The 19704-nt window shown below is 42.2% G+C and overlaps 1 long non-coding RNA gene across 1 annotated transcript; it reads right to left on the bottom strand.

Moving 5' to 3' along the window:
- Positions 1 to 6076: 6076 nt before the first annotated feature.
- Positions 6077 to 7667, bottom strand: LOC115371269 (uncharacterized). The gene is made up of 3 exons (XR_003929350.1): positions 7569 to 7667; positions 7427 to 7477; positions 6077 to 7354 (listed from the first exon to the last, which is right to left on the bottom strand). It is a non-coding gene; the product is annotated as an uncharacterized LOC115371269 (long non-coding RNA).
- Positions 7668 to 19704: the final 12037 nt, after the last annotated feature.

Genomic DNA, 19704 nt, shown 5'->3' with positions numbered 1-19704 from the left:
CACGTGACTGAAACCCAGCTATTGTTTGACGCAGACGGCGCGGGCAGAGTTGCTGCGGACCGGTAATTAGATCGCCTAACTATCATTTTTCTATAATGCCGCCGTTGACTGTTGTACCAACTTTTTTACCGTTGATTGTAGATGTCATTGAAGCACGGTGTGCGGTCAAATTACCAAATTGGTGAGTTTCAGACGGTTTCTCCCCGCTTTAGCCAACATAGCACGCACCTGCTCTGATTAATCATTATTGTTACCTTCATGAGAGATGAGCTCACCTTACAATATGAATTACCTTCTAACGTATCAATTATATATTGCTGCGTTAGTTATGAAGGTGTGTCTAGACCCAGGGTAAACGATTTATTGAATGTGTTGAATTTATTGAATGAGATTGATTTGTAATTTATTGCATTTGATTATTAAGTTACACAAACTATGTACATTAAAATGGGCCTGTGTTTCCACAGGCCAGGTTTTTGATGGCGAGCTAGAGAGCCCGGAACCTAGAGACACTGCTGGACTGCTGGAACCCTGCTCCTGCCGGTGTGGTAGGACACCAGCCACCGTTCCACCCTTGCCTCTTTCTCACTCCCCCATACATACACATTACTGCCACTCCACCTTTAACTGACTTTTGGACTTATGGACTTTGGACTGGTTTTGGATTTATTTTTTTCCCTGTTTTTCCTTTTTTTTTGGAGCTGGAAGAATAACATTCTATGTGTTGAAGTATTATTCGAGTGATAAAGATTCTAACCAGGGTTATTTGCGAAATGCTAAATGAATGAGTTGAATTATGCTGATACTTTAAGGTTTCAGAACAACAGTGTTAACATAGAAAATCTGGTTTATATCTAAGAATCCATATGGCCATTTTCTAATTTTTGATTTGTATTGTCATTCATTTATTTGTTTATTTATTTTTATTTTCTCAATACATTGGTGCCATGTCTGCATCACTTTTGTCTCCTGACTTTCATTGAATTTTGTGCATCAGTTTAATCATTCCCCCTCACCTTAATACTTGGAATCTTCTAGCCCTGATTTCTTTATTATTTCATTTTCAATGACAATTCAACCATATGCTACAGAGAGCTAAAGGAAGGCACCTGAAGAAAAGCTTTCATCTTGAACTATTCACCCACCTGTATGCAGGCCTCAAGCCTGGCTCCCCTCGGCCAATCAGTAAGCCAATTAACCTCAATTAATCAATTCATCGTTAACAAACCTTTCGCTAGATTCACTTTACTGTGAGCCCAGAATTTAAAAGGAACCAACAATTTTACAAGTTACACAACTTCTTGAGTTCAAAGGTGTACTGATGTATGATGATCATCATGTTGAAGAGTGTTTGCAGGAGTACTTGCATGAGTGTGTTAATTTTTTAAGTGTTGTTTGTGCTGCATTGAATTCTTTCTTGAGTTGAAACAATTGAGATTTATGTATATTAAATGCTGGTAGTATTTGAATTGGGATTATTTGATGTTGGTTTTTGATTTTTGATTTTTTCTTTTTTTTTTTCTTTTTGCTTGATTCACTTTTTTTTCTTAACTTTTTCAATACAACTGGTTAATTCAGTTCTGTGCCTGTTTGATTTATCCGCACCCAACTCAAACCTCCATTAGTCGTATACTTTGCGTATAAGTTGGTGAACTCTTTTATGCTATATTCTAATTATATATTGATATTCATAAGTGTTTCATCATAAGTTCTACACAACTGTAAAACCAAATGACCCTTACAAACTCTCAAACCTATAAGCTACAGCTACCTATATATGTCTGGCAGAAATTCTTATGAAGTTCTACACACCTGTAAGTTTTTGGATTTCAGTTGCTGGACCAGCCATATGTGGGCATGTGTTTGAGAATTTGAGTGTAAAGAAGCAGGTTCAGTGGAAATTTTCAAATCAAGACTGAATCAAGAGAGACTTAAATGACAAAATGACGCAAGAGATTTGCTGAGGAAATGTCATATTTATTGAGCAAAAGTTGTGCAGATACACCATCCCTTGATCTGGAAGCCTCCAACATGGCAGCTCCAGGTCCACTGTGCATGTATCACAGCCCACAGCACCCATGGGCTCAGAGACGCTGACTCAGCCTCCATTGATTTGCTCAGGGACGAGCCTCTGCCACTTTCTGAGGGAGACGGAGAAAAGACATGTGGACGGCATGAGGAGGCTGACAGACTTTTCTCTTGGAAGCTCAGCGGCTAGCGTAGCTAAGCTACAGGCATCAGTGGTTATCATTCTTTGAATTTCCAGTTGGAAGCAGAAACAGCCCAGTGTGGGACTGATGAAGCTCCACATTTTCTCTGTTTTGATGGATTCACAACAACAGCTGTAGCTCCATCATGTTGTTGAGCCAGGCCATAGAGTGCCTTCACTCTGTCACTAAGAAGGGAGAGTTTATTACCTGGGCCATTTCAGGATTCCTTTCTGCCGCCTTGGCGGGGTCGGCCTTTTTCACCACCACTGCCGCAGCCGCCTTTGGATGTTCCAGGTTTTGCACAGCTGTGAGGTGCAGGAGCAGAGAGAGAGAGCCACAGAGAGGAAAATGACACATTTTAACACAACAACAAGGAACCAAATCTGTCCAATGTAAATAAATGTACAACTGCAAATGTCAGTCAGTGTCTTCCACTGAGTAAAACAACAGGCTGACATCACAGAAGTCAGGATGTTCCTCTAGAAGGAGGCAGCGCCTGCTGTCCTGTTTTGTTCACGTCCTTTCACAGGCTTGTTTGATATTTTGTGGTCAGTGCTGGTTTACCTGCAGCAGCTTCTGGTCTTGCTGCTGCGATTTCGCTGTAGAAGAGAGGAGGAGGAGGAAGAGGAAGAGAGTGAGAGATTGCTGCAGTGCTGAAGGTAGCCAGTGTCCTTGTAAACACACTTGGCTTTGATGACGTCAAACATTTCTCCCCACAAGACATTCTGTGTGTCTGACTTTAATGCATTTCCAACCTCAAAAACATTTGCAAAGCATGATTTCAGAACATTTACAAAGTTTTCCAGGTGTGCACTACAGCAGGGGGTTCCCAAACGTTTTCACATCCCAGACCCCAAATGACTTTCAGTAAGCCGCAGACCCCCACTGAAGTAATTGGGCTTCATAGGGACCCTTACATCAAGAGATATTTTGGTTTCATTATCTAAACACATGGAATGGGATGCAGCATCGCTGATCCCACCTTTAAATATCTCAGGGAACCAGAAGGAGCCCCTGTGTGTATGAGAGAACAAAACCAAATCTAATATCTAAGCTAAATAGCACTGAAGACAAAATACATGAAGCACTGGGGAGGTTTTCTGACCTTGCTTTAGGATGTTCTGCAGACTGGACAAGTCCAATAGCCAAAACTGAAAGACAGACAGGCAGTCAGACAGACAGGCAGTTAAAAGATGAGCTGTCCAGGGTTTTGCCCTGCTTCACCACAGGCTGCTCACCGGCTCTTCTATGCTTTATGTGTTGTGTCTAAGCTTCACACTACAGGAGCCTGGTCCAGTTAAAGTCCAGTTAAACCACAGCACAAAACAAGAGAGTGTACTCACAGGCGATCACGGCCAACTTCAGAAAAACCATCTCTGTACTGAGGCTCAGGAGTCTGAAGACACTCGAATGAAAATCTCCCCCAAACGGTTGGTCTTTTATACGCTCTGCCTTGTTTAACATGGAGGCAAATGCATACACTCCCACTTTCCATACACACATGAACCCTGGCAGCTGTTTGGCTTTCATCACCATATCCATGTGTATTTGACTAAAAAGCATATTTAGTGCAATGCTTCACGTCACAAGAAAAACTTTTACATGATCGTTTCTAAAAACTGATGTTTCTGAAGAAGTGATCATGTTGAGTGTAACTCCACACTCCACCTTACTTAATGTTTGCTCATTGTAAACGACCTGAGGGTTCCTGCTGATGACCATCTTTCCATCCTTGTATTGCCTGATGTTAGTGCAGCCTTCGATACCGCAGATTGATTGATTTTATTTGACTAATCTTCTTCTTTTTCCTCTGTAGCACTTTGAGATTGTTAAATGTAAAGTGCATTACAAATAAAATTTATTATTATTATTATTATTATTATATACGGTACACAAATACAGAAAGAAATGCAGAAATACAGAAAGCTCGTTAATAACAAAGTAATGAAGTCTATTGGTATCATCAGAAAAATTTGTGGTTTTATTTCTCAGGATGCTCTTCATACACTGTATTATAGTTTAATTTATTCTCATCTCATTTATTGCAACGTTGTTTGGGCAAGTACGTACCCGAGTAATTTACAGAAATTATTCATCACACAGAAGAAATTTGTTAGGCTAGCCACCTCTTCTAATCAGTCATCTGCCCCTCTATTTGAAAAACGTAACATTTTGTCAATTTATGACATTAATACCCTTCAATCCTGCATATTTATTTATAAATATATTCAGTCTCCACATTTGCTTGCTAAATCATTCAATGAATTCTTTACAGTTAACTCTCAGGTTCATTCTCACAATACAAGACACGCCGTTAAACTTCATACTCCCTTTTGCCGTAACACACAGTCAATTTTCTTTTACTTATAGAGGTTCATTACTTTGGAATTCATACTTTCATTTCCTGAAAACATCTACATCTTTGATTAATTTTAAGTCTAAAGTCCTATCTAATACACCAAGACTCTATAGCTTCTACCGAATTATTTCACTTTCACTCTTACTCTAAATTTATACTGTTTCTTTTATGTTATAATATGGTATTTGTCCTTTTGTTGTTGTTGTTTGAATTTTAAGTATTTTTGGAAGGGTTTCCTTGAATAAGCCCATTTTGGGTTTTTCACCCCTCCAGCACTTTATGTATTATTGCTTTTTTTTTTTTTTTTAAATCTATGCAATTGTTTCTGTAGTATGGTGCAAAATAAATAAAATAAATATAATAAAAATGAAATAAAATGTGCATACACTGCAATACAATAAGTTGGGATATCGCAATAAAGTCACATGACTTATTTCCATTGCAATTCACAGCTGGGAGGAAGGCAAGAATTGATAATAGCAAGACACTACAACCATAGAGACCAACAGAAAGGTTCAGCAGAATCCTCCAGCTCCACACCTGGCTCCAGTCTGCCTGCAGGGCACTAAGTGTAGGCTTCACAGATAATTTTAACCTGTTCTGGAATCGCCAATCCTTTCTAAAACCTGACAGTCTACATCCAAACAGACTCAGCAGCTACATGTTAAAAGCCAACCTGCAGCACGCTGTCCAAACATACCCAAGTGACTGACTGTTTACTCACCTCACTCACAAACAGGGCTCTCCCTCTTCTTCTGTGGTGCCCTCTCAGAATACCACTGCCTACGTCACCTCCCTCTACAGGCCCCAGCTGTCACTACACCCCCCTGCCGCTGATCTCCCCATTGAGATTGAAACCTGGTGAACTCACACAACTCCTGGAAATATGCCCCCCCCAATATGATTTTTTCAGCTCCCCTCGGCTCAGTGACCGAGGGGGAGACCTGGCGGCCATTTTCAGAGACTCTCTTAACTGCAAACTCATTATCTCTGATGTTTATTCAAGCTTTGAAGTTCTGTACTGCCCATACTCCCGTATAATATCCTCCTCCACAGCCAGACAGTTCACTGAGGCATATTTATCTTCTTCTTCCCGGAACTCTGATGTCCCTTGTAGGGTTTGGATGGTACACTGTCCCTTACTCCACCAGGAATGGCAGCGGCTACTGAGCTGTACAGCCAGCAGGAATAACCACAGGACCCAAATTGCAACAGAGCTCTGTCTTTTACTTGGTTGCAGCATGTAAACAGGTACATACACCAGGGTAGGGAGAGGCATGGATCCCCCCTACCCTCAAACAAGCCCAAAAAACAAGGACCAACACCCCATATATATATAGTTCCCATCCCCTACCACTGGCAACATCAAAAGGGATGATATTTAGGATTACAATATACAATATTTACAACAGATACAGAGTCCTTACACCCTTCACCCACAAAACAATATAAACATATTTAAATGTTGCACTAAAGAGATTTACTAAATCTTTACCAACTAAACAATAAATCAACAAAATAACTCCTTCCCAACCTCCCCCCTCTCTTCAGTTCACTTGGCTTGCTCCAATGAGGCTGATTGCGCACACCAGACCCTCATCAGCAACCCTCTCATGGGCGCGCCTCCATGAGGATGTTGATCCCAGGCACCACCTCAGAGAGAGAGAGAGATCAGGACCAAATTCACAACATAACAAAAGAAAACACCTGAAAATAACCCAACTGTGTGTGTGTACCAATCCACTAAATAGGATCCGTCTTTAGCAGACTGCCACAATCACAATCACAATCACAACAACTGCATAAATACCACATCTTAATCTGATATATACATATATATGTGTTTGGGGTGTGCATAATGGAACTGTGCACCTGTTTAGTGAGGGGATGCCTGCAGCTCCCTCACATCCCTCCATCCTCCCTCCGCTCACGGAAGAATTAATCTACCAGTTCAACTCAACCTGTGCCGACTTCCTGGACTCTGTTTGTGGCAGAGTGTAGGAGGGTAGATTGAAGTTATAGGTTAATATTACTATGAGGAAAATGGAAAGCCAGACAACGCCACCTGGGGAGTTTCACCCCAGGAAATACAAAAAGGACACACAGGTTCGTTTCCAATTAGGAGGCAGAGGCGAGTATTGACAATTAACATAAATTTTATTAAAAATAAGCAAAAATAATCAAAACCAAAAGGCAGGGGCTGGAGCTGCAGAAAAGAAGAAATAGTAAAAACAGCACAACTATACACAATTGAAAAATTACTTTATTACAATGAATACTAAAAAGGCCTGAATATAAATTCTAAAAAAGACAAGTACAAAAGGTAAAACACCGCCCAACTTAACTGAAACTACATAGAAAAAGGAGAGGAGGCCACTTGTGAGAGGCAGACTACACGGAGGGGTGCCTAGGAGTGCTACCGCTATTCTCCAGTGAACACAGCAAACACAGCAAACCTCACACAAAACAACAGTGCAGTCTATGGTGTCCCAGTGCAACTACTCACACGCAAAAAAGTGTAGGGACCTCACCACAAGTGCCTAGCCCCTCAACAATATGGCACTCCACACCTGAAATAAAGGAAAACTTACAGAAAACAACTCACAACATAAATAAGTATCCCAGCTGTTAACTAAATGGGCAAATAAACAACACCTGGGCATAACAAAGGGCAAATTAGTAAACAAATAAGGCAAAAGAAAACCATAAATGAAAGGAAAAAAAAGGGAATAAATTAAAAGGGCAAGTAGGCAAAGCAGCAGTAGTCAATATGGGGCAGGAGGACCTAAAAGAGGGAGAAACCAGTTAATTCGGCCCTTTACCATACCCTGAATGTATGGGGAAGAATTCTACTCACCACCTCTAGGCCTACGTAATAAATGGGATGGCAGGAGAGAAGTCCTTGACCCTGAATAGCCAACACATACACACACATATTCATTACACTCGGCTGGAGGTAATACGGGTGAAGGAACCACCAAAAACAGTTGGGCACCTACCTAAGTGCAACAAGGTGCAGCCACAGCAGGGACAGGGCATGAGGCAGGCAGAGAAAGAGCAGAGGCTCACAGGTGCCTTTTATTTCCTGACTCTGATTGAAGGGGGGCTGAGACAAGGGAGGAGTCAGGCTCAGGGTGCACTACCCTCCTGCACCACTGGATTAGGTTCACCACATGTTGCTCCACTCAGAAAATCCAAAACCAAAACTCACCCCCTGGCTTACCAACAACAACATCCGTGCTCTCAGGCAATCATGTAGAAAGCCAGAAAGAAAATGGAAAAAGGACAAGCTGCAAATCTCCTTTCAGATCCTAAGAAACCACTTCCACAAATACCAGGAAGCAGTCAAGTCAGCAAGAACTAAATATTTCTCAAACTTAATTTCCAATAGCTCCCATAATCCAAAGGCTATTTAACACCATAAACTCCATCATTTGTCCTCCTCCCAACACCAGTCTTGATGTGTCCCCTGCCAAATGTGAGGAATTTTTCATGAACAAAGTGGAAGCCATCAGGAAGAACATCCATCCCTCTACCCATGACACAGCCGTTTTCCTGGCCTGTTCATCCAAACTGGACTGTTTCAAACCCATCTCTCTACCCACTCTCACACACATTGTCACCAACATGAAACAAGCTCCCTGCCCTCTTGACATCATCCCCACTGCTCTCCTGAAGGATGTCTTTGACATCACTGGTCCAAGCATCCTCTCCATCATCAACAGCTCCATCATGACTTGTACCGTTCCAACCTCTTTTAAGCATGCAGTCGTCCAGCCTCTCCTGAAAAAATCCAACATGGATCCCATACAGCCCAATAACTACAGACCTATTTCGAAACTCCCATTCCTGGCTAAAGTTCTTGAAAAGGTCATTCTCAGTTGCTGCTCTACCTAGATCAAAATAACATCCTGGAAAAAATTCATTCTGGTTTTAAAGCTAATCATAGCACAGAATCCGCCCTGTTAAGAATCCACAATGATCTGCTCCTCTCCATTGACTCCGGTAACTGTGCCATCCTCATTCTCCTTGACCTCAGCGCTGCATTCGATACAGTGGACCATAATGTATTAATAGACCGTCTCCACCATGCCGCTGGAATCAATGGCCCTGCTCTGAACTGATTCATATCCTACCTCAACAACAGAACCTTCTCCATAAACATCGGCACTCTCTCCTCCCCCCCAGCTGCTCTCTCCTGCGGGGTTCCACAAGGCTCAATCCTAGGCCCCATTCTTTTTTCCATTTACATGCTTCCCCTCGGTCAAATCATTCAAAATATAACATCTCTTTCCACTGCTACACTGATGACACCCAGCTCTATCTCCCCCTCAAACCAAATGACCAATCCAAAATCACCAACATCTTCAACTGCATCAATGAAATAAAGTCCTGGATGGCAGAAAACTTCCTTCAACTAAACAAAGCTAAATCCGAAATCATTCTATTTGGCCCCCCTGACAACATCAACCCAATATCCAACAGTCTTGGCAACCTGTCCACCCTAATCAAACCTCATGTCAAAAACCTCGGTGTCACTTTCGATTCAGCGCTCAAATTTGATAAGCAGGTAAACTTGATAGTCAAAGCCAGTTTTTTTTCAACTTTGCACCATCTCAAAAATCAAACCATTCCTCACCTTTACAGACCAAGAAAAAGTCACCCATGCCTTCATTTCCACCCGCCTGGACTCCTGCAACTCTCTATACACTGGAATCAATCAGTCATCTCTGACAGGTACTTGAAAGAGGGACCACATCACTCCTGTCCTAGCCTCTCTGCACTGGCTGCCAGTGAAATACCGCATTGATTTTAAACTTCTTTTATTTGTATACAAAGCCCAGAATGGAGAGGCCCCCTCCTACATGACAGAACTTTTAATCCCCTACTCTCCCTCCAGAGCCCTCAGGTCGGCTGACCTAGGGCTTTTAACTGTTCCACGAACTAATTTTAAACTCAGGGGTGACTGTTCCTTCTCGGTCGCTGCCCCCAGACTCTGGAACAGCATTCACCCCTCTGTCAGATTTGCCCCCTCCATTGACTCTTTTAAATCCAGGCTAAAAACATATCTTTTTACTATAGCTTTTGAGTCCTCCTGATAATGCTTTTTGCTCGCCTAGATCTTTGTTGATTGCTGTTTTTGTTCTGATTATTACTTTACTTCTTTGTGTTTATTTCATGCATTTTTAACTTTGTATTTATTTCATTCATTTTTTAACTGTACAGCACTTTGGTCAACTTGGGTTGTTTTTAAATGTGCTTTATTAATAAATTTGATTGATTGATTGATTGGTTGATTGATTGATTAAACATTAGTTGCCTTGAAAATGATATTAGTCTCTCTGCTGCTGTGCTAAACTGGTTAGAATCATTTTAACTAGTAGAAAGTTCTTTGTTAGCATATGGGCAGTATGTCTCTGAATATATGATGTATTGTACGGTGTGCCACACACACACACATACATATATATATATATATATATATATATATATATATATATATATATATGTGTGTGTGTGTGTGTGTGTGTGTGTGTGTGTATACAGTACAGGCCAAAAGTTTGGACACACCTTCTCATTTAATGCGTTTTCTTTATTTTCATGACTACTTACATTGTAGATTCTCACTGAAGGAATCAAAACTATGAATGAACACATGTGGAGTTATGTACTTAACAAAAAAAGGTGAAATTACTGAAAACATGTTTTATATTCTAGTTTCTTCAAAATAGCCACCCTTTGCTCTGATTACTGCTTTGCACACTCTTGGCATTCTCTCAATGAGCTTCAAGAGGTAGTCACCTGAAATGGTTTTCCAACAGTCTTGAAGGAGTTCCCAGAGGTGTTTAGTACTTGTTGGCCCCTTTGCCTTCACTCTGCGGTCCAGCTCACCCCAAATCATCTGGATTGGGTTCAGGTCCGGTGACTGTGGAGGCCAGGTCATCTGGCGCAGTACTCCAACACTCTCCTTCTTGGTCAAATAGCCCTTACACAGCCTGGAGGTGTGTTTGGGCTCATTGTCCTGTTGAAAAATAAATGATCGTCCAACTAAACGCAAACCGGATGGGATGGCATGTTGCTGCAGGATGCTGTGGTAGCCATGCTGGTTCAGTATGCCTTCAATTTTGAATAAATCCCCAACAGTGTCACCAGCAAAACACCCCCACACCATCACACCTCCTCCTCCATGCTTCACAGTGGGAACCAGGCATGTGGAATCCATCCATTCACCTTTTCTGCGTCTCACAAAGACACGGCGGTTGGAACCAAAGATCTCAAATTTGGACTCATCAGACCAAAGCACAGATGTCCACTGGTCTGATGTCCATTCCTTGTGTTTCTTGGCCCAAACAAATCTCTTCTGCTTGTTGCCTCTCCTTAGCAGTGGTTTCCTAGCAGCTATTTGACCATGAAGGCCTGATTGGCGCAGTCTCCTCTTAACAGTTGTTCTAGAGATGGGTTTGCTGCTAGAACTCTGTGTGGCATTTATCTGGTCTCTGATCTGAGCTGCTGTTAACTTGCGAATTCTGAGGCTGGTGACTCAGATGAACTTGTCCTCAGAAGCAGAGGTGACTCTTGGTCGTCCTTTCCTGGGTCGGTCCTCATGTGTGCCAGTTTCGTTGTAGCGCTTGATGGTTTTTGCGACTCCGCTTGGGGACACATTTAAAGTTTTTGCAATTTTCCGGACTGACTGACCTTTGTTTCTTAAAGTAATGATGGCCACTCGTTTTTCTTTAGTTAGCTGATTGGTTCTTGCCATAATATGAATTTTAACAGTTGTCCAATAGGGCTGTCGGCTGTGTAGCAACCTGACTTCTGCACAACACAACTGATGGTCCCAACCCCATTGATAAAGCAAGAAATTTCACTAATTAACCCTGATAAGGCACACCTGTGAAGTGAAAACCATTTCAGGTGACTACCTCTTGAAGCTCATCAAGAGAATGCCAAGAGTGTGCAAAGCAGTAATCAGAGCAAAGGGTGGCTATTTTGAAGAAACTAGAATATAAAACATGTTTTCAGTTATTTCACCTTTTTTTGTTAAGTACATAACTCCACATGTGTTCATTCATAGTTTTGATGCCTTCAATGAGAATCTACAATGTAAATAGTCATGAAAATAAAGAAAACGCATTGAATGAGAAGGTGTGTCCAAACGTTTGGCCTGTACTGTACACACACACATATATATATATATATATATATATATATATATATATATACACACTATATTACCAAAAGTATTCGCTCACCCATTCAAATGATCAGAATCAGGTGCTAATCACTTGGCCTGGCCACAGGTGTATAAAATCAAGCACTCAGGCATGCAGACTGTGAAACAAGACATTTGTAAAAGAATGGGCCGCTCTCAGGAGCTCAGTGAATTCCAGCGTGGAACTGTCATAGGATGCCACCTGTGCAACAAATCCAGTCGTGAAATTTCCTCGCTCCTAAATATTCCACAGTCAACTGTCAGCTCTATTATAACAAAATGGAAGCGTTTGGGAACAACAGCAACTCAGCCACGAAGTGGTAGGCCACGTAAAGTGACGGAGAGGGGTCAGTGGATGCTGAAGCGCATAGTGCAAAGAGGTCGCCGACTTTCTGCACAGTCAATTGCTACAGAGCTACAAACTTCATGTGACCTTCAGATTAGCCCAAGTACAGTACGCAGAGAGCTTGATGGAATGGGTTTCCATGGCCGAGCAGCTGCAGCCAAGCCACACATCACCAAGTGCAATGCAAAGCGTCGGATGCAATGGTGTAAAGCACGCCACCACTGGCCTCTAGAGCAGTGGAGACGCGTTCTCTGGAGTGATGAATCATGCTTTTCCATCTGGCAATCTGATGGACAAGTCTGGGTTTGGAGGTTGCCAGGAGAACGGTACATTTCAGACTGCATTGTGCCGACTGTGAAATTTGGTGGAGGAGGAATTATGGTGTGGGGTTGTTTTTCAGGAGCTGGGCTTGGCCCCTTAGTTCCAGTGAAAGGAACTTTGAATGCTTCAGGATACCAAAACATTTTGGACAATTCCATGCTCCCAACCTTGTGGGAACAGTTTGGAGCGGGCCCCTTCCTCTTCCAACATGACTGTACACCAGTGCACAAAGCAAGGTCCATAAAGACATGGATGACAGAGTCTGGTGTGGATGAACTTGACTGGCCTGCACAGAGTCCTGACCTGAACCCGATAGAACACCTTTGGGATGAATTAGAGCGGAGACTGAGAGCCAGGCCTTCTCGACCAACATCAGTGTGTGACCTCACCTATGCGCTTTTGGAAGAATGGTCAAAAATTCCTATAAACACTCTCCTCAACCTTGTGGACAGTCTTCCCAGAAGAGTTGAAGCTGTAATAGCTGCAAAAGGTGGACCGACATCATATTGAACTCTATGGGTTAGGAATGGGATGGCACTTCAGTTCATAGTATGAGTAAAGGCAGGTGAGCGAATACTTTTGGTAATATAGTGTATATGAAACCCACAAAAAAAAAAAAAAAAAAAAAAAAAAACTGAACCAAGCCTTTTTTTCTCACGACTGGATTACTGTGCAGACATTACTTAGAAAACTTCAACTCATACAAAACGCAGCAGCTTGAGTACTAACAAAAGCAAGAAAAAGGGAACATACCCTGTCCCAGGCAAGAGCATGATACACCCAATACATCCAACCCATTAGGGAAAAAGATGGCCGTTTTTAATGATCCCTACCCAGCCTCAAAAACATGAACCAACACAATGCACAACTTAAGCCATCTGCCCCCATGGAAAACCCCAGACTGAACCGGCCCTCAGGCCCAGAGCTACGATTTTCTGAAGTTTCAGAATGCCATTCCTGTTTCTTGGTGTTACCCTGGCAGCCACCAGGGTGCACTTTTCCAAAAGATATGCAGGGACATTTTTGACAAACACTTACAGGAACAGGAACCAACATTCAGAAACATCCCCTGCATACACATCTGATATGCCAAAAGTGCAAACCTTTTTCCCGCTGAAAAACAGGAACCTGTGCTGAAATCAGGGAAAGCTTCCCCGTTTATCCTGCATGTCAGGAATGTGCCCTTTCAGCCGCCCCTCCATCAGGAGTGGTCCCCTTATTGTCGCCCCAGTTGTCAAGTGATACCTTGACAGTGGGGACACTTTATGACAATAGACGGGAAGATCCGGGATCATTTTTGATATTTGGACTGGATCCATCCCTTAGCACACTGACACACAGCAAGTCAATAATTAAGTGTTTTTTGGGCTTTGACATGTAGGAAACACAAATGCCCCGTGGAAACGTGTGCTAACATTTGTATCCGACAATCAGATTCTATAATTCTCCTCTTTTCACACGCGTGTCCAGGACATTCAGCCATAGAACTGATGAAACAACTATCATGTTGGCCTGAGAAGCTCTGGCAACAGGTTCACTTATGAGAGACCTTATGGTCGACTATGCTTGACTACGACACCTCCCAGTGCTGAAGGCTCTGGATGTTGTCAGGCTGTTGTCAGGCTGTCAGGGCTGACATGTCTCTTCAGTGTTGAATGGAGGTTGGGGACAGAGCCTGTGGAGTGGAAGACAGGTGACAGGTGGCCCCCATTTTTTAAAAAAGGGGCCCGGAGAGTGTGCTCCAGCTATCTGGGTATCACACTGCTGAGCCTCCCTGGGAAAGCTTTGAAATGCTTTGGCCAAGAGGCTCCATCACAAAACAGAGGCATAAAATATTAAAAAATGGAAATAAAATGACAAGTACAAAGACATATTAGAATATCCTCCCTCAAGGCAGAACAAAAAATAAATACACAGTGAAGACAAGAGAATATTTACAGTCGAGTCAAATATTGTCAAATATATACATTCCAAATGTTTACAATCAATACATGGATTCTGGCAGACTGACAGGGGTTCAGTTGCACTTGTATGTGTATGTGTATTTGTATGTGTGTGTGTGTGTGTGTGTGTGTGTGTCTTTGTGCTATTGATTTAACAGTCTGACAGCCTGGGGGAAAAACTTCCTCAGTCAGTCAATGTGTTTTCATACTTCTGTTCATTGTACCTCCCTGCAACAGGGAGAAAAGGCGTGTGTGTGTGTGTGTGTGTGTGTTTGTGTGTGTGTGACTGAGTATGTTTGTGGACACTTTTGTCTGTATCATGAACAACCTCTTGTAGTGCTGTAAGTTAAATCCACAGACGTAGAACAGGTAGATCCAGCGTGGGCCATTGCTTCACAGGAAATCAGAATTTTTCCAGGTGGCTCCAGTTTCCATGGCAACAGCTGTAGCGTTCACTGATGTCACATCGTCAGCAGAAGAGCTTGTTCAAATAACTTTATTGAAACGTCCACGGTGACGTCAGCAGCAGCTGCTGTTGATGGATCTCTGTCACAGTGTCACAGCAACAACAGAGGAGGAAGTTAAAGTGTGTGTTCAGCAGTGATGGGAGTAACGGCGTTACAATGTAACGGCGTTACTAACGGCGTTACTTTTATCAGTAACGAGTAATCAAAGAAATTACTGTTTCCCCCGTTGTAACGCTGTTTCCGTTACTGACAATAAAATGCGCCGTTACTTGCCGTTACTTACTACTAACACTTATTATTATTTTACTATCCTGTTTGAAAAATGTGCGTCTTGTGGAGAAAAAGCAGTGTGTCAATTTTCAAACCGGTCGGACTTTGCAGTTTTTCGTAACTTATCAACATGCATGGAGAATGACTCAGCACAAATTACAAGGGTTGTCTGTCTTCTCTGACGGCAGAGCAGATAGTTTCGCCGCCTGTCGTACAAAAGACCACGGGTTCAATTCCCCATCCTGACTAACTGATAATCACTACTTTAAACTATAATGTGTTACTTTTTCAAAGTAACGTGGCCAACACTGACAATGATAGATGAAATTTGACAGCAATGTCCACACTGCAACAGCAATGCAAAAATATGTGCATTAATAAGAGGATTTAAGAAAAGAAAAAAGTAATCATAAAAATTACTTTCCCCAGTAATATAATTACTCTTCTGCAGCAGTAATTGAGTAGTAATCAAAATTACTTTTTTACAGAAGTAATTAGTAATTGTAACTTATTAGTTTTGTGAGTAATTGGTCCCAACACTGGTGTTCAGTGTCTGTGTGTGTGTGTGTGTGTGTGTGTGTGTGTGTGTGTGTGTGTGTGTGTGTGTGTGTGTGCGCATGTGCATGTGTGTGTGTGTGAAAGAGAGAGAGAGAGAGACCTTAAAGGTAGTATTATTCAGAATTTTGCTATTTAAATTGTTCTGAAGTTACGTTTGGTGTACCCCAGGGATCGGTCCTCAGTTCACTGCTCTTCTTTTTCTGCATGCTTCTCCTTGCTGACATCATCTGCAAATATGGTCATAATTTTCGCTGCTATATGCACCTGTAACCCAGGGAAAGCGAGCCACTCTGGAAAAGTTTTGTTGTCCACCTGTACAGCCCCCACGGCCTCAACACCATTTGATTACCCTGTCGCTCAAACAGTAAAACCGTGGGGAGCAGACTTGGTGGGAGGAGGACACAAACCATCTGTCAGACCTCAAGGACTCAAATGCAAGGAACTGGTGAGAGGATCTCATTCAAAACAGCAATCCATGCTAATGCTAACAAGCCCTGTGGCTGATTGCCTTTCCCAATTTGCCAACTCTAATCAAACATAATGAGGGGCCTGTTATGGCGCACTGCTGCCTTTGGAAGGCGGCGGTCGTGCTGCTGAGCTACGGTGAGCCATATTAATTCACATAATTCAGAGAAAGATGTGATGAAAGGAGATGTGAAAAATTAATTCAATATTTGATGCCAATTTTACCGGTTTATTTTTTGCCGGTTTATCTGAGCAGGTCAGGTTTTCTTGTTGGAGAAATAAATGGATGGAGAGCTAAAGGAAGGAACCTGAAGAAAAGCTTTCATCTTGAACTATTCACCCACCTGTATGCAGGCCTCAAGCCTGGCTCCCCTCGGCCAATCAGTAAGCCAAATAAGCTCGATTAATCAATTCATCCTTAACAAACCTTTCACTAGATTCACTTTACTGTGAGCCCAGAATTTAAAAGGAACCAACAATTTTACAAGTTACACAACTTCTTGAGTTCAAAGGTGTACTGATGTATGATGATCATCATGTTGAAGTGTGTTTGCTGGAGTACTTGCATGAGTGTGTTGAATTGGGATTATTTGATTTTGGTTTTTGATTTTTTTTTTTTTTTTTTTTTTTGCTTTTGATTCACTTTTTTTCTTAACTTTTTAAATACATCTGGTTAATTCAGTTCTGTGTCTGTTTTATTTATTCACATCCAACTCCAGAGCCAAACCACCATTAGCCGTATACTTTGTTGGTGAACTGTTTTATGCTATATTCTAATTATATATTGATATTCATAAGTGTTTCATCATAAGTTCTGCACACCTGTAAAACCAAATGACCCTTACAAACTCTCAAACTGGCATGTCTGGCAGAAATTAAAACATGGATGAGTGTGAAATTTTTGCTGTTAAAAGCTGCTGAGTTTTTGGATTTCAGTTGCTGGACCAGCCAAATGTGGGCATGTGTTTGAGAATTTGAGTGTAAAGAAGCAGGTTCAGTGGAAATTTTCAAATCAAGACTGAATCAGGAGAGACTTAAATGACAAAATGACACAAGAGATTTGCTGAGGAAATGACATATTTATTGAGCAAAAGTTGTGCAGAGACACCATCCCTTGATCTGGAAGCCTCCAACATGGCAGCTCCAGGTCCACTGTGCATGTGTCACAGCCCACAGCACCCATGGGCTCAGAGACGCTGACTCAGCCTCCATTGATTTGCTCAGGGACGAGCATCTGCCACTTTCTGAGGGAGACAGAGAAAAGACATGTGGACTGCATGAGGAGGCTGACAGACTTTTCTCTTGTGTGGCTGCTGCTTCAGCCTCTGCTTGAAGCTTCTTTACATGGATCTCACGCCAGCAAATGAGAAAAGCTGCCAGCATCAGTAAATCAGACACTTTCAAGAGGACAAAATGGAGCTTGGCATCAAAAGCTTAAAGAGGTTGTAACACACTTGGTGAATATGTTTGTCACGGGGCAAAAAGAGCTGATCAACACCTCATGGTGGAAGCTCAGCGGCTAGCGTAGCTAAGCTACAGGCATCAGTGGTTATCATTCTTTGAATTTCCAGTTGGAAGCAGAAACAGCCCAGTGTGGGACTGATGAAGCTCCACATTTTCTCTGTTTTGATGGATTCACAACAACAGCTGTAGCTCCATCATGTTGTTGAGCCAGGCCATAGAGTGCCTTCACTCTGTCACTAAGAAGGGAGAGTTTATTACCTGGGCCATTTCAGGATTCCTTTCTGCCGCCTTGGCGGGGTCGGCCTTTTTCACCACCACTGCCGCAGCCGCCTTTGGATGTTCCAGGTTTTGCACAGCTGTGAGGTGCAGGAGCAGAGAGAGAGAGCCACAGAGAGGAAAATGACACATTTTAACACAACAACAAGGAACCAAATCTGTCCAATGTAAATAAATGTACAACTGCAAATGTCAGTCAGTGTCTTCCACTGAGTAAAACAACAGGCTGACATCACAGAAGTCAGGATGTTCCTCTAGAAGGAGGCAGCGCCTGCTGTCCTGTTTTGTTCACGTCCTTTCACAGGCTGGTTTGATATTTTGTGGTCAGTGCTGGTTTACCTGCAGCAGCTTCTGGTCTTGCTGCTGCGATTTCGCTGTAGAAGAGAGGAGGAGGAGGAAGAGGAAGAGAGTGAGAGATTGCTGCAGTGCTGAAGGTAGCCAGTGTCCTTGTAAACACACTTGGCTTTGATGATGTCAAACATTTGTCCTCACAAGACATTCTGTGTGTCTGACTTTAATGCATTTCCAACCTCAAAAACATTTGCAAAGCATGATTTCAGAACATTTACAAAGTTTTCCAGGTGTGCACTACAGCAGGGGGTTCCCAAACGTTTTCACATCCCAGACCCCAAATGACTTTCAGTAAGCCGCAGACCCCCACTGAAGTAATTGGGCCTCAAAGGGACCCTTACATCAAGAGATATTTTGGTTTCATTATCTAAACACATGGAATGGGATGCAGCATCGCTGATCCCACTTTTAAATATCTCAGGGAACCAGAAGGAGCCCCTGTGTGTATGAGAGAACAAAACCAAATCTAATATCTAAGCTAAATAGCACTGAAGACAAAATACATGAAGCACTGGGGAGGTTTTCTGACCTTGCTTTAGGATGTTCTGCAGACTGGACAAGTCCAATAGCCAAAACTGAAAGACAGACAGGCAGTCAGACAGACAGGCAGTTTAAAGATGAGCTGTCCAGGGTTTTGCCCTGCTTCACCACAGGCTGCTCACCGGCTCTTCTATGCTTTATGTGTTGTGTCTAAGCTTCACACTACAGGAGCCTGGTCCAGTTAAAGTCCAGTTAAACCACAGCACAAAACAAGAGAGTGTACTCACAGGCGATCACGGCCAACTTCAGAAAAACCATCTCTGTACTGAGGCTCAGGAGTCTGAAGACACTCGAATGAAAATCTCCCCCAAACGGTTGGTCTTTTATACGCTCTGCCTTGTTTAACATGGAGGCAAATGCATACACTCCCGCTTTCCATACACACATGAACCCTGGCAGCTGTTTGGCTTTCATCACCATATCCATGTGTATTTGACTAAAAAGCATATTTAGTGCAATGCTTTGTTTAACACGTCACAAGAAAAACTTTTACATGATCGTTTCTAAAAACTGATGTTTCTGAAGAAGTGATCATGTTGAGTGTAACTCCACACTCCACCTTAATGTTTGCTCATTGTAAACGACCTGAGGGTTCCTGCTGATGACCATCTTTCCATCCTTGTATTGCTTGATATTAGTGCAGCCTTCAATACCACAGATTGATTGATTTTATTTGACTAATCTTCTTCTTTTTCCTCTGTAGCACTTTGAGATTGTTAAATGTAAAGTGCATTACAAATAAAATTTATTATTATTATTATTATTATCATTATATACGGTACACAAATACAGAAAGAAATACAGAAATACAGAAAGCTCGTTAATAACAAAGTAATGAAGTCTATTGGTATCATCAGAAAAATTTGTGGTTTTATTTCTCAGGATGCTCTTCATACACTGTGTTATAGTTTAATTTATTCT

The sequence above is a fragment of the Myripristis murdjan genome, chromosome 14 (assembly GCF_902150065.1).
Source record: "Myripristis murdjan chromosome 14, fMyrMur1.1, whole genome shotgun sequence".
Classification (NCBI taxonomy): Eukaryota; Metazoa; Chordata; class Actinopteri; order Holocentriformes; family Holocentridae; genus Myripristis; species Myripristis murdjan.
This window is presented reverse-complemented; position numbering and strand designations above follow the sequence as displayed.